General features: G+C 36.4%; 1 pseudogene; it reads right to left on the bottom strand.

Annotated features, from left to right (window-relative positions):
* Nucleotides 1-11262: 11262 nt before the first annotated feature.
* Nucleotides 11263-12960, bottom strand: LOC149190800 (putative E3 ubiquitin-protein ligase ARI1 pseudogene; annotated as a pseudogene).
* Between the last annotated feature and the right edge of the window lie 945 nt (nucleotides 12961-13905).

Here is a 13905-nt window from a genome sequence, read left to right as displayed (position 1 = left end):
GGTGGAAGTGGAAGATGTTTGAGATGTTGAGGATGATGAAGATGATGAGGAAGATGATGAAGATGGTGGAGATGGAGGTGGCTTTCCTCCATTACCCTTTGAATCCTTCTTATCATCTAATCTCCTGATCTTCCTTCTCCATGTGGAGGCTTAGAAATCTCTTAAGCCATTCTAGTGTTCCTCTCTTCATAAAGGACTCTAACCATATCAGTCAAGTCATAGAAAGATTTCTTGAATACTTCCTCTTCTGAAAGACCTTCAGTCTCTCTTGCTCCTAACATGATGGTTGTGGATTCAAGCTTAGTTTCTAGTATTGCTTGTACCTCTTCAATCTCAATTGAAGGAAAAATTTGAGGTGTTTCAAGTGCAGTTGGAATTGGAACTTTGGGTGTTGGAGATTGTGGCCTTGTGGCTCTCCTTCTTCTAGGAATTACTACCGGGATTGCAACCAATAGTTTCCCTTCTCCTCTCTGCAACTTTAACCTCGTAAGCATGACAACTTTGCAACCATTAAAACCCTACTTGCACAAAACTCATGCAATTAAGCAAATAAACCTTTGCTCTGATACCAACTTAATCTATTATTGAATGTTAGTTTTTCTCTGCTAATTTCAATTACAAATTTATAAAAGAATGCTTGTCCATTGCTTCATGTGCATAGTTTCCTTAGGTTGTTTGTGAATGTAAACATGTAATTTTGATAAAGTTTTAATGTGTCATTCATGAGAAAAATAGCATAAAAGAACAATGCTGAAAATCAACAACAAAAAGTATAGAAAATCATCAATTGAACACTTAACACAGTGTTTTGATGAAGGAGTTCACCCCTCTTGGGCTGCATCTCCTTGGTTCAGCTTCCATGGCTTGGCCTCTGTATTAGCTCAATATGGAAGAAATTTTGTTTACAAAGCTCTACTACTCTTGATACCTATTCTAATGTGTTCAGAATGTTGAAATTAGCTAGGAAAACCTTCTCATGAGCTCAATTTGGTCGAAAAATGCTCTAGTTATGACTCAAATAGTTTTTCCCTAGAAAAGCTCCTCTAAAACTGGAGGAACTCTAGTTAAGCTCGCTAAACTTGGAGAAAAGACCATAATTGGTGGGTTCCGCTAGAAGCGCTGCCGAATTAAACTGAAGTTTAATTAAATAAAACTCAGGTTAATTAATAATTAACTATGCTTAATTAACACTAATCCAGTTTTAACGAATTTTACCGCTAACCATTTTAGCTAACAGTTATGGGTGGACACATGTCTCACATTAAATATCACGCCATCCACCGGGTTAATTGACCACCACCTTAACCATAACTGTCGGAGTTTGGTGCGCTCACATGAATGCGGTGAATGTTATGTGTTGTCCACCGGTTCTGTTAACTGTAATGTTTCGCCAGAACATTCACATGGATTGCACTAACCGTCATGGTTGTGGTTTATGTTGGAGACACTAGATGTTATGTTAACCATTTTCCATCACCGTTTGCATGTTTACATGGGGAGGGCTGGCCCTCCTAACCAACCCTCACACCATTAAACCTTAAATACATGTGGAGCACTATATCGGTTAAGTAACAATGGTAACGGAGTTGGTTATGTATTGTGGACTGTGTAGAGGAGGTCATGGGGTCGAACCCCGACGCCTCCATAAATTTTGATGCACTGTGCCGAGCCCGGTCCTTTGGGGAGGGATACATGGCAGCCTTTGGGCCTGCCACTTGTCCCCTCCTCATTGGACCAAAGGTTTGCGGCTTTCAAATTCCTACAAGGTAACTCAATTTCTCTGATATACAAGATTGTCTTGGACCTCAAATACATCAAGGCACATCAATGCTAGCCTAAAAATTGTTTTCCATGCATGGGTAAATTGATCAACACTAGCGACGATGCTAGCCAACTTGGCCTATAATGGATTTAGACTAATGCTTAAATTGTCCCTTAATGTGATATTAAGGGGGCGACGTGGGGATAATTTCTTGGAGTGGAAAGAGTAGACTGTGTATTTTATGGAATAATATTCTAGTATTTAAGACCATTAATTTCCCTTTGACCCAATTCTAATAGGTAAGCAAGATTGGGTTGACGACCTGTCTCCGAATTTTGGCTTATGAGGATATGGAAGAGAGACCTTGAGAGTAGGAGGTCCAAAGCACAATTTATTCTTTTGAGGAGGAGTTTGAGGAGATTCTTCTTAGGATAACAGACATTAATTAGATGTTCTATAGTAATCATAGAGTCTCCCAGGATTATTAGTTTGAAAATTCCCATGTCATGAGCTAGAGTTAGACCCAATAAAAAACCATACATTTTGGCTTGGTTGTTGGTTTTCCTACCCATCCCTCAAGAGTATTTGGCAACAAATTTTCCTCCGGGATTAGATATAAACCCTCCCCTTCCTGCCACCCTTGATTCCCCATATTTACTATTTAATCATAAGACAATAATGAAGGATTACAAATTTTAAAAAGTTGGGCCACTTCTATATTTGTGATATTTAGCTCCATACCTAATGTAGTTGTGTCAACATTTTATCTTTTATAGTAGAATATGAAACAACATATAAAACCATAATGAGAAATTGTATTAATTGAAAATTTCTGTTTGGAGCACAACTAATACATCAAGGCACATCAAAAGATATATAATTCTTGATTGTATGCTAAAACAAAAAATTTCTTCTAGCCTATCTATATCCCCAAAATTCTAGCCTCGAACTACAACTCAATTAGGAAACTAGAAAGTAGATGTTTTCCAAAAAGAACTCCCAAAACATTATATATTTTAACTTCCATACTACTTAAGTAGATGAGGAGAACCATTAATAAAATGGGAAAAACCCATTTCCATTATGGGAACAAGTTTGTTAAGATCTAGGACACTGAGCTAAGAATAGTCGGTTGAATTGCTTGTAGAGGAAGGCTCAGAATGATGTTGTCCCATAGAAAGTTGAATTTATTCCAATAACACAGGGTGGAGATTTCATCTTCTAATTTATTAATCAAATTGCAATGATTGATAAGGATTTCCATAGAAGAGGTGAGGTTGGCAACTACTGATTGTGATTTAATTGAGGAGAATATATTTCTTCTTGCATATTTTGCAATTGATCTTGCTGAGATCCAAAGCTACTGCGACATTTGCATGATTAAAGGTTTGCGGCTTTCAAATTCCTACAAGGTAACTCAATTTATCTGATATACAAGATTGTCTTGGACCTCAAATTCCCAAAACCACTTTTTTATAACATAGAAAGAAATATGAGGATCAATAGAAGGAACATGAAGAATGCACTATAAAGACATACCTAGACAACTTGTGTTACATTTGCTAGAGAGGGAAAAATCAAACTCTATATCAAAGATATCAACTAAAGGGAATGTTAAATCCTTGAACAATTTTTCTAGGCCATGACTAAATATAATACAAACATGCTAAGTGCAACCAAAGTACTAACTAGATAATCTCAAAGAATAATGCAATGAAAGATAGGGATAAACTTAACACTAGGAATTTTTTTTATCTTCAAGACTACAAGAAGAAACTTCTTGACCTATGAAATTCTGAGCAAACTGAACCTACAAATGACAAAAAAATACAAAAATGGAAGGAATTCACTTCCAGTATCAGTTTTCCTATACAAAAAATATCATTCCTTCCCCACCAACAAAATGATCCTAAATTGCTTGTCACAAGAAGGATTAATTTGGAATGAATCCAACAACCCTGGAGGACACCCATATTATCATGCAACATGACATAGTGAATCCAGGTTGACACATACTATTATTTAAATTGACACAAGTTAAAATATCCATGCTACAGGGAGAGAATTCTCTAGGGGCCACATGCCTTGAATTCATAATATTCTCATTTATAATTAGATTCATCTATTATGATATTTCCTTATCTGAAAACTATTAAGATCCTTTTCATCCCAATACAGTTCTAGCATGGGCAAGCATGAGCTTCATTGAAGGAATATGAGTGAGAGGAGGTGGCTTACATCGTTCCATTGAATGAAACCATGCTTCAAAACCAATTAAATACCGTACATAGAATAAATACATTATGTGGAAAAGATAGAACATGGCATGATTTATCCAATTTGATGCGCCTCCATTACTACCTGCTATGTTGAAGACTTCATGCCAAAATCAATTAACACAGGGAGATGAAATGTCAAATTACACAAGAGACTTTGTATTAAAGCCATTGTATGCATCCAAGGATGGATTGATGCCACATTTCAAATGGCCTGTTGAGACCTTTGGACCTAGATGACAAGGGGCCTTTTCCTACATGAATTCATGAGAGTAAGGTCATGGGATTGGGCATAAAGAAGTGTGCCTAATTTCCTTTAATTCACCAATATTTAAATTAACCCATTTGTTTACCATTTCACCAACGAAGCACATGCAATGCTTTAATAGAAAGGAATAGGGGTAAAATAACTTTGATCATTTTTCAAGATATTCTTCAATCTGTTATCATGAGGAAAAAAACCAACAACTAGATGATAAATGAGAAGCTTGGAGTCTACATGATTATTAAAGAATAGATTTTGTGGCCTTTTGCTAACGTCAATTCTTCAAGTAGTGCATACTATTCTACTTGGTTATTTGAAATTGATCCCATACCCCAAACATATTATAATTCTAGATTTTCTCTGGGGCAAAAGATAAACCCCTTGCTCCCGTTGCCCCTAGAGGTTGTAGCTATTGTTATGGGTGTTGTTGTACAATGACGTTTTATTTCATTTGCCACCTAAACATTGGACCTCATGTTGATTCTACAAGAGAGGAAGATAACGATTGGGAAGGAATGCACTTTTTGGTGTCATATTAGGGACTAACTAGCACAACCATATAAATCAAATGGTTGATAAATGCTGATATTGTTTCTATCCTCTTCAAAACAATTTTTCATCAATATCAAAGAAATAATTGCATTCTAGAAAAAACACACTTTCCCTTATTATTTTCATTTGTAATTTTAAGAATAATACAAGAGGTTGTGAACATGACTCACTACTACATCTCTAACTTCCATCACCTTCTCAAGAAAATATTTGGAGTGTTGATGCTACACTAAGGCCACTTTTCTAAGATCATTCTCTCTAACATATTTGTAGGGTGTTATTTGATGTTGTTCATCCCTATTTTGAATGGATTTGAGGGAACAAAAATATATTCTCTTCCCCTATATTAAGAAACTAACTAATATCAAAGTAACTTTCATTTTCACAATGTTTAATATGAAAAATTTGGCCTAGAAGAAATTATCATGCAAGATATTCTCTCATTATGATCCATGTGTTGAAATTTCTATTCATTTCAATTTTCATGGGTATATGATTAATGTTACTAACCGATTTCTATATTTGAGATCCAATCAACACACATGATGATGTCGTGAGTGAACAATTTTTGTATAACATATTAAAGCTTTTGCTTCCTAAAGTTGTAAATAAGAAATTTGCATTTACACCGAGTTTTCTAAGTGTTCGCCATGTTTGGAGCATAACCTAATTTATAGAAGGTAACACATACTTTCATAGTCAAAAAATAACAAATTCCCCATAGTTTTTTTTTTAAACATCAATGAGTAGTGATTATATTAAATCTTCTCCCGGCCGCAACAAATACATGGGGAATTCATTACATTGTATCATTTTCCAAGGATCCTTGACTGAGGCGCTGACTAACATGTTAAAAAACTATTGTATCTGATCAACATACATTTATTCTACAAAATTGTTATAACAAAAGGGAAAATTTGTAGAAAGGTCCCATTAGAGGAGAAAGAAGACAACTTCCTCTAGGGGCGTGTTTAAGTCAATTTTCAGATTGCTATAATGTGGGCTTGAAGCAGAGCTAACAATGTCACGTTTCCTCGACGCTTGGACATTGTGCTTTAGATATATTAGTTGTCTTTGTAGAGTTTCCAACTCATCATTGTGGCAATAGAGTTTTATTTTGAGAGTATATTTATTCAATGATGAAAGCGAGAAGATTCATATGTTGATGAATTTTCCATTTTCTATCCAAATTATTCATCTGCAGGGCCTCCATATGCTTGTTGCATGCATTAAAATCTTTGGAAATTCCAGTGGTGGTTGACATGTTAAGACTTGTATACATGATACTGATATAGTTGTGTGTGGGGGGGGGGGGGGGGGGGAGATCCAGGACGCTGGAGGGGCTAGTCTTAAGTTGTACAAGAAGTGGATGTCATAGGGGTTTTGCGAGATGCCAATGGGAACAAGGGAATCCAAGGAAGAAGTGATAGATGTTGCAAAACCAAAGGATGGGACAAAGGATGGGTGATTAATCAAAATAGATTTGATATTGATGGAGGGGGAGCATAAGGGACCTGTAGATGTGGAACATATACTACCTTTTACAATAGAGTGGAGAGTAAAGGAGCTGATAACTTAGAATAAAGAAGATGGCCATAGGAGGTTTTGGAGCGACTCGAATTAACAAAAGACAAAAAGAGTAGAGCAATTCACTTCTATAGGATGAAGGGACCATAACTAAACAAGCATAGGCACTTGAGATAAATCTGAAAGAGACTCCCAATATAGTTGAAATGCAATATGCAAAGTCTACCCTGAGCTCTATGATTGCCATCTTTTTTGCACAAGATGAGTTCCAAAAATCGAATTTTACCAATTGAACAAGTTGCAGGGCTGGGGAAGCCATTTCCTGGACCCACTAATTCCTGAGAATGCTAGCAATCACAAGGGCTGATTACAGAGCCTCTTGGTGCCCAAACTTGTAAATTCCATGATCAGTTTGAAATTAGTGATTACATAATTTGAATGGAAGCGAGAGGGAGAGATCCCATGTGGAGAATTTTCTTAGAAAAAATTGTGGGGGGGAGGGGAGGGTGGGGGGGAGGTTGAACTAGGCCTGGGATTTAACATCGCAATGGTGAGCCTCACATTCTATGCAAATCAAATCACCATTAAAACACAACATGCTCCAATTCGCTGGATTGATCACTCTGCAAGGTGGTGGAGCAGTACAAGGCAGGCTCTTTTGTACGGGAGGAGGATGAGTGTGAGGAGTAAAAATGGTTTCCCATGCATGGGTTAATTGATCAGCACTAGCCATGACGCTAACCAACTTGACCTATAATGGATTCACACTAATGTTTAAATTGTCCCTTAATGTGGTATCAAGTGGGCGACGTGGGGATAATTGCTTGGAGTGGAAAGAGTACAATGTGTAATTTATGGAATAATATGCCAGTATTTAAGAACCTTAATTGAGCAATAAGAACCTTTTCCCTCCACGAAATGCTAGCTCCAATGAACTCTTTTTGTTGTAGATAACACGTAGTGTGGAATTCCTCAATGTAATATTTCTTCTTTCTACACAACTCTTTTCCCCATACCTTTTTACGAAACTTCTCCGTAACAGGATTGGTTGTCTAGTGACATTAAATCTATTCATTTACAGTCAACCAAATGACCTTATGGGCATTAGTTTTCGATTCAACCAATAAATTTTGGTCAAAATAAGCATTTCAACAACTTATCAGGATTGGCTACAAATTCCACGATGAAAGGTTAAAACGATATAACATAGACCATAAGAAATTCATTTATAATCTAGATCCTGATGCACATAAACCATATTGAGATCTCTAGTATCATTTTTAATAGAAAGGTCATTTAGGATACCTATGTAGAGAGATTTATTAAGAAATTTGTCAGAAGAAGCATGCTGCCCTGAAATCGCCAATCATCAAAGAACATAATCACAATGTTATTGATCTTTTAATCTCTTTCTACAGGACTGATTGTCTATGGTTTTGAAAAAAATGTGCTAGGTAACACTGAAAGAGACAAAAATATTTACCTACATTAGCGAGTTTTGTATTATTCTAGAGATTTTCCATAGTGCAAATATTCTTACAAATGTATTTTAAATAAAAACAGTGAATGCCAGAATTAGTAAGCTACAATGAAAAGAACACCTTTGAAATTAGTAAGCTATCATGCCTGTAAGATTAATTAGTACTGTACTTGACCACTAACTATCTAAAATCATGAGCCATAGTAAGAAGCTTCAAAGGATTTAGGAGTTTAAGAATAAATGTTTTTGTAATGGTTGCAAATTGGGCAAGGTGCACTACTTGGAACCATCAATGGTTATCATGGGAAAAAATTGGTTTGGGGGTTCTCAAGAAGAGAATGATGAGTAAATATTCAATAGTATATAAGTAAGACAATGTAGGTTTTACAGTGTCTAGATCTTGAATTTCTTAAAACAATGACTTCTTTGTAGTATCTCCTACAATTCAATCTCTTGAAATAATGAATAATCAGGTACCATTGAGTGCAACTTTGTGCAAAATGTCAAGTGCAAATATTAGCTTAGTGTGAAGAATCCACAGTCGCAGTCTTGTGTGGGAAGGCAAAAAAAACTATAGTGGATAATGGTGAAAAGAACAGACTTAAAATTTCAATGATTAGTTGACAATAGTGCACAACTTGGAAAGATGAATTGGACCAACTCAACCTTAATAAAAAAAAGGTGCAACAATCATGTTCAAATTGTTTGTAATTTAGTGGTTATATAGACTTGTAAACAGAAAAATGAAGATAGTTATAACAAAAACTTCCTTATGATCACCCTCTTCCAAACATAGTTAAAACGGTAATTGAAAATTTCACAAACCTACCCATGATAAAAACAATCAGACATGTGCCCTAGCACCCGCTGAGAATATTCAATAAACCTATGCCAATTGCATAGGCAATGAGAATAACTGAGAAGACCTTTTACTTGATTTCCCATGGAGCCTTGGGAGCTTCGCTGGTGAGGCCTACAACCACCTGTACAAATTGTACAATCTACAATTATATGGGTGTACTTATAAGGGTACAATGGATACATATTTAATGTGTACACGATTAGGATAAGTTTTGATGGTTGGTCAGCTTGGGTTGAAAAAGATTTGTGCCTAAATATTTAAGGTAGGACATCATCTCCCAGGCTTCTATCCAATCAAATAGAGGAACACAAATCCGTGCTGCTATAGCCTTGAGAACAAGTACATTTTTATACAAGTCATATAATCCAATAAGAACAGTAGTCATAGAAATTAAGATAGAAATTAGGATGGCAAGAGTACACACAATTCTGAACATGAAAATATACACACAATTCCTTTGATTATGCAGAACTGATAATACCAAACATTGTGGCTGTAGTCACTATAGCGACATCAACCCTTTTGATTTACAGTCAACCGACTGACTTTACGGGAATTAGTTTTATATTCAACCAATAAATTTTGGTCAAAGTAAGCATTTCAACAACTTATCAGGATTGGCTACAAATTCCACCATGAAAGGGTGAAATAAACTCTAATATCCAGTTCCATAGAGTAGAAATATACCCAAACTCCATAAATGGGAGAATAGAATCAAGAATGGCAAGATTAGTATCTGAAGTAAATATACAACACAACTAAATGTTGAAGACGTGACAATCCAAATCATATTCACACAATCCTTAGCTTTGTCAAGACAGAGACTCCCAGAGTGGTGAGATATATTATCCAAGTTCCACAAATGGCTCAACCATGGGTCTTGCCAGCAAAGATGCCAATTTTTCAGTAGAATGAATGAAAGTGAATGACCATTCTAATGCATTTTAAAAATTTTGTAGAAAACACATTGTGCGTAAATATTGAAGGTGGGAAATCATCTCCCAGGCTTCTATCCAATCAAACAGAGGACCAAAAAAAAAAACATTAAACAATTATTCTGTGCTAGTGATAGATTGAGAAATGTACATTTTTATACAATTCATAGAATCCAATCATAACATTAGTGATAGAAATTAAGATAGAAATTAGGATGGCAAGAGTACACACAATTCTAAACATGAAAAGGATACACACAATTCCTTTGAATCATAACATTAGTGATAGAAATTAAGATGGAAATTAGGATGGCAAGAGTACACACAATTTTGAGCATGAAAAGATACAAACAACTCCTTTGATTGTGCAAAACTGATATGCCTTCTGCTCAACCTCCCCCCTCATTGACCCTGTATGTGCCCAACTTCATTATGCATATGTATTAGATAGTAGTAAGGTTTGATGCAACATAGGTGCCTTGGAATTTTTTCTACAACTATAAAATATCCTTGCATGCCATGATGATTATGACGATGGGGAGGCTATTACTTTATCCTACAAGACCAATATGCCTTCTGCTTAGCCTCCCCCTATACACCCTCTATAAGTCCATGTTACTTATTAACAAGGACAAGGTATTTGAAATTTCTATTGAAAAAGTATTTTAACATTTTTTATGACGAGTTCAACTGGACAAAATCATACCAAATTTTCTCTAAATTCTAAATATGTGTGGTTTTGCTATCACCATGAAATTTACCCATCACCACTAAGCTCAATTATTTGATGTTTCGAGGACAAACGATGGGAAGAGTACAATCCAAATTTTTATTTGACAGAAAATAAGCCCAATGGCTCGAGAATGGTAGTAAACAAAAAAATTCTACAATAATAACATTCCCCATGGTACAATAAATATCATCAAAGAATAACCAATAAGTAGTTTTCATTTTTTCTACTCTATAATTAATCTAGATTCAACTCTAGATTATTATGTTCCAATTGTAAAAATGTTGAAGATTCAAACTCTAGATTATTATGTTCCCAATTTGGTTTTAGAAGGGAACTACAGTTGAAGATACTATCACCATGATCAACAATCTGAATATAAATTCTGATTAGCTAAGGCGATTTATTCAGTTGAGTGGATCTACCACATCTACCACTGGTACATTATCTCAGCATGTAGATCTACCACATCTACCACTCACTCGTAAATTATCTCATCATGGATTTCAGTAATGGTGATCTAATATCGTCCAGAATGCATGTCAAAGCATTGTGTAAGGACATCTCATAAAAGCAAACAAACATAAAGCCATTCACAAACAACACACAAAAGCCGCTCACTCACCTAACACAGCGAAGGTTCACATAAGTCTCCGTTCGTTAAAAGCGCATAAAATCCCATTCAAATAAAGAAACCAACTGTTCATTCACTGTAAAAATTACCTTCCGAGGGTATGAGTAACTTCTTATCTCTTAACACCAACAAGACCATAAAATAAGAAATACAACTTGACACCAACAACACCATAAAATAGGAAATACAACTTAACACCAATAACACCATATTTTGTCTCTTGATATTCACCATACTTTTTAGAGTATGTGGAGACCCATGGAGTTATAGGTAGCAATGAAATGTCTTGGCAACCTGAAGACAGGCAACAAATCCTTTTCGATAAACTCGAACAATTTCGCACACCATGTTTGAGTGAGGACACTAAGATCAATAATTTTTTCCCGGTTGGTGATAAGAAATTGTTCATCTCCATCAATCATCTTTGAAAGCCTGTCTACCGTTGCCTCTAGTTGATGTTGATGATGTTCAAACAGGTTCTGTTTCAATGTTTTTTCCGTTTCTGTCAGTTTTTCCCTCAGTATGTCATCTCCAAAGGTGTGAAATGCAAAAGGATAAGAATAAGACAGGGCACGTCTTGATCTCAAAAGCCTTTGCAGTGCATCTATTAGCCAACCATAGTCACTGACACTTGATCTCAAAAGCCTTCGCAGCGCATCTATTAGCCAACCATAGTCACTGACACCGGATTCTATTAGCCAACCATAGTCACTGACACCGGATTCGGATTCTTTTCTTTCTAAATGCATAATTTTTTTCCGTAATATTTGCCACTGCTTTGCATCAAGCTTCAATGAATCCTGATGTACTTTCCATCTGGAGTAATAATGTGTGTATCTTTTCAAATCACGTTCTGCTTTCCCAAGATCCATCTCCCGATCTTGTTTATAGCTACCACAACTATGCGCATCATATGCATTGTCAATACCACAACCACACAACCAACAGATGTGTTGGCCACATACGCAGCTCACCAAGTTGCAGCCACCATCTTTATGCACGTTCTTCCGACAGTTGGGGCACGACTTGGTATTAGTTAAAATCCAATTTGATGTCTCAGAGTCAGACTCGTCCCGACATTTCTTATCCCACAGCTTCCAAATCAGACAGGAGCAAGGAGAGTGTGGTTGAGCCAAACAATTAAAGCAAAATTGATGTCCACAAGTGCACTGGATCTCACAGTAAACATCTCCTTCAACTCGAACTGCATTTCCGCAATGGGGTACACTAGGGCACCACTTCACTTTGCGATTATCGTCAATATACGACTGAAATAGGCAGCGATCGAAGCGTTGGGCTGCTCCAGGATCTTTTACAGTGACTAGCTTTCTTATAATGTCTTCATCACAGATGATATTACAATCGGGAGCCATGCACTTAATCCGCTTGCTCTGTCCTTCGCTTATCTGAGTAAGAAAGTGCTGCGTCCAACAGACATTGCAAAAAGTGTGACCACAATCCATCATTGTGGCCGTGTCCCCCTCCTTCAAATCTTTCTCTGCACACTTATAACAGATGGTAACTAGAGATTTTGTTGATGCCGGTGTAAGCGCAACGCCCGCTTGTGAAAACAACCACTCAATTCCTCTGTGGGCAATTGCATTTTGTAATGTCACAAAATCCCAGCGATAATGGATTAAGAGTGTGCGAGCATGTTGCTCCTTCACAGCAAGGATATCCATCACCTTACGTAAATCCTCTCTCTGTGCTTGCAATAAAGATTCTTCTGTAATCAGTTGGATGATCTGTACTGGAGGGACATGGATGGAGGGAAGAAGAGCTTCCTGGTAGTGCTGATCAAATCGTTCATTTTCTTCATCGGTGCTCATGAAATTCTCCTCATCGGAGCTTATCAAATGTTCTTCATCGGTGCTCATGAAATTCTCCTCATCGGAGCTTATCAAATGCTCCTCGCTGCTGATCATCCACTCCGCCATGGTAAATTCTTCTTAATATGTGTCAGATTATGCGTTTGATATGTATCAGATTACGCGCCTGCTATCTGCCGAAAAAAAAAGATAGATGTTAATCCGCCAAGTTGGCTACAAAAATAAAGAAAATTATGCGATGAGACCCAAATGTACTATACTCCTAATAAATCTATAATTTAAAATAAATCAAAACTAATTTATCATTCCCTAATCTATATTAACAATACAAATATGTGACTGAATGTGATTGTTATACATTAATGACTGAATGTGATTATTATATACATCAGTGACTGAATGTGATTGTTATAAACATGAATGTGATTGTATAAACATTAGTGAGTGAATACAAATACAAATGTGATTGTTATAAGCTGGTGGAAACAATGAATTAACCTTCATTGATTGTTATAAGCTGGTGGAAACAAGCTGGTGGAAACAATGAATTAACCTTCAATTCATGCAATGTAAGCTATAATTCGTGGCTGGAGATGAGTCTGGAATGCACAGGGATGGAGGCAAGGGCATTAGCCTCGGGTAGAGAAAGAAGATTAGATTCCAGCTCTAGAGTCTACACACATCTTCGAGGAAATTGAAATAGTGCCGGGTGACTTGAGCCTCTGGACAAATCAACAAGCATAAAACGTGTTGCAAATTGGAATAGAAACTACTTGAGTCTCTGCACAAATGATCAACACATAAAACATGTTGCACGTTTTTTTAGTTTGCTAATTCCTATAGTCAAATTTCAATGAAACCCTGTAGTCATAGCAAAAATTATTTGCTGAAGTTCATGTTCGATTTGAGATCCGAACTTGTTTGAAATGTTTTCGAATTCTAAAAGGTAATGCGACTCTGTATTTTTATTTTTTAACCATGCAGTTTAAAGTTTACTGCACAAAGGTTGGATGTAGTCAACCTGCTTTTATCCGTTTGAAGCAATTTTGCTGG

This window comes from Pinus tabuliformis, chromosome 3_1 (genome assembly GCF_031772625.1).
Source record: "Pinus tabuliformis cultivar Carrire ecotype Pingquan chromosome 3_1, CPIR1, whole genome shotgun sequence".
Classification (NCBI taxonomy): Eukaryota; Viridiplantae; Streptophyta; class Pinopsida; order Pinales; family Pinaceae; genus Pinus; species Pinus tabuliformis.
This window is presented reverse-complemented; position numbering and strand designations above follow the sequence as displayed.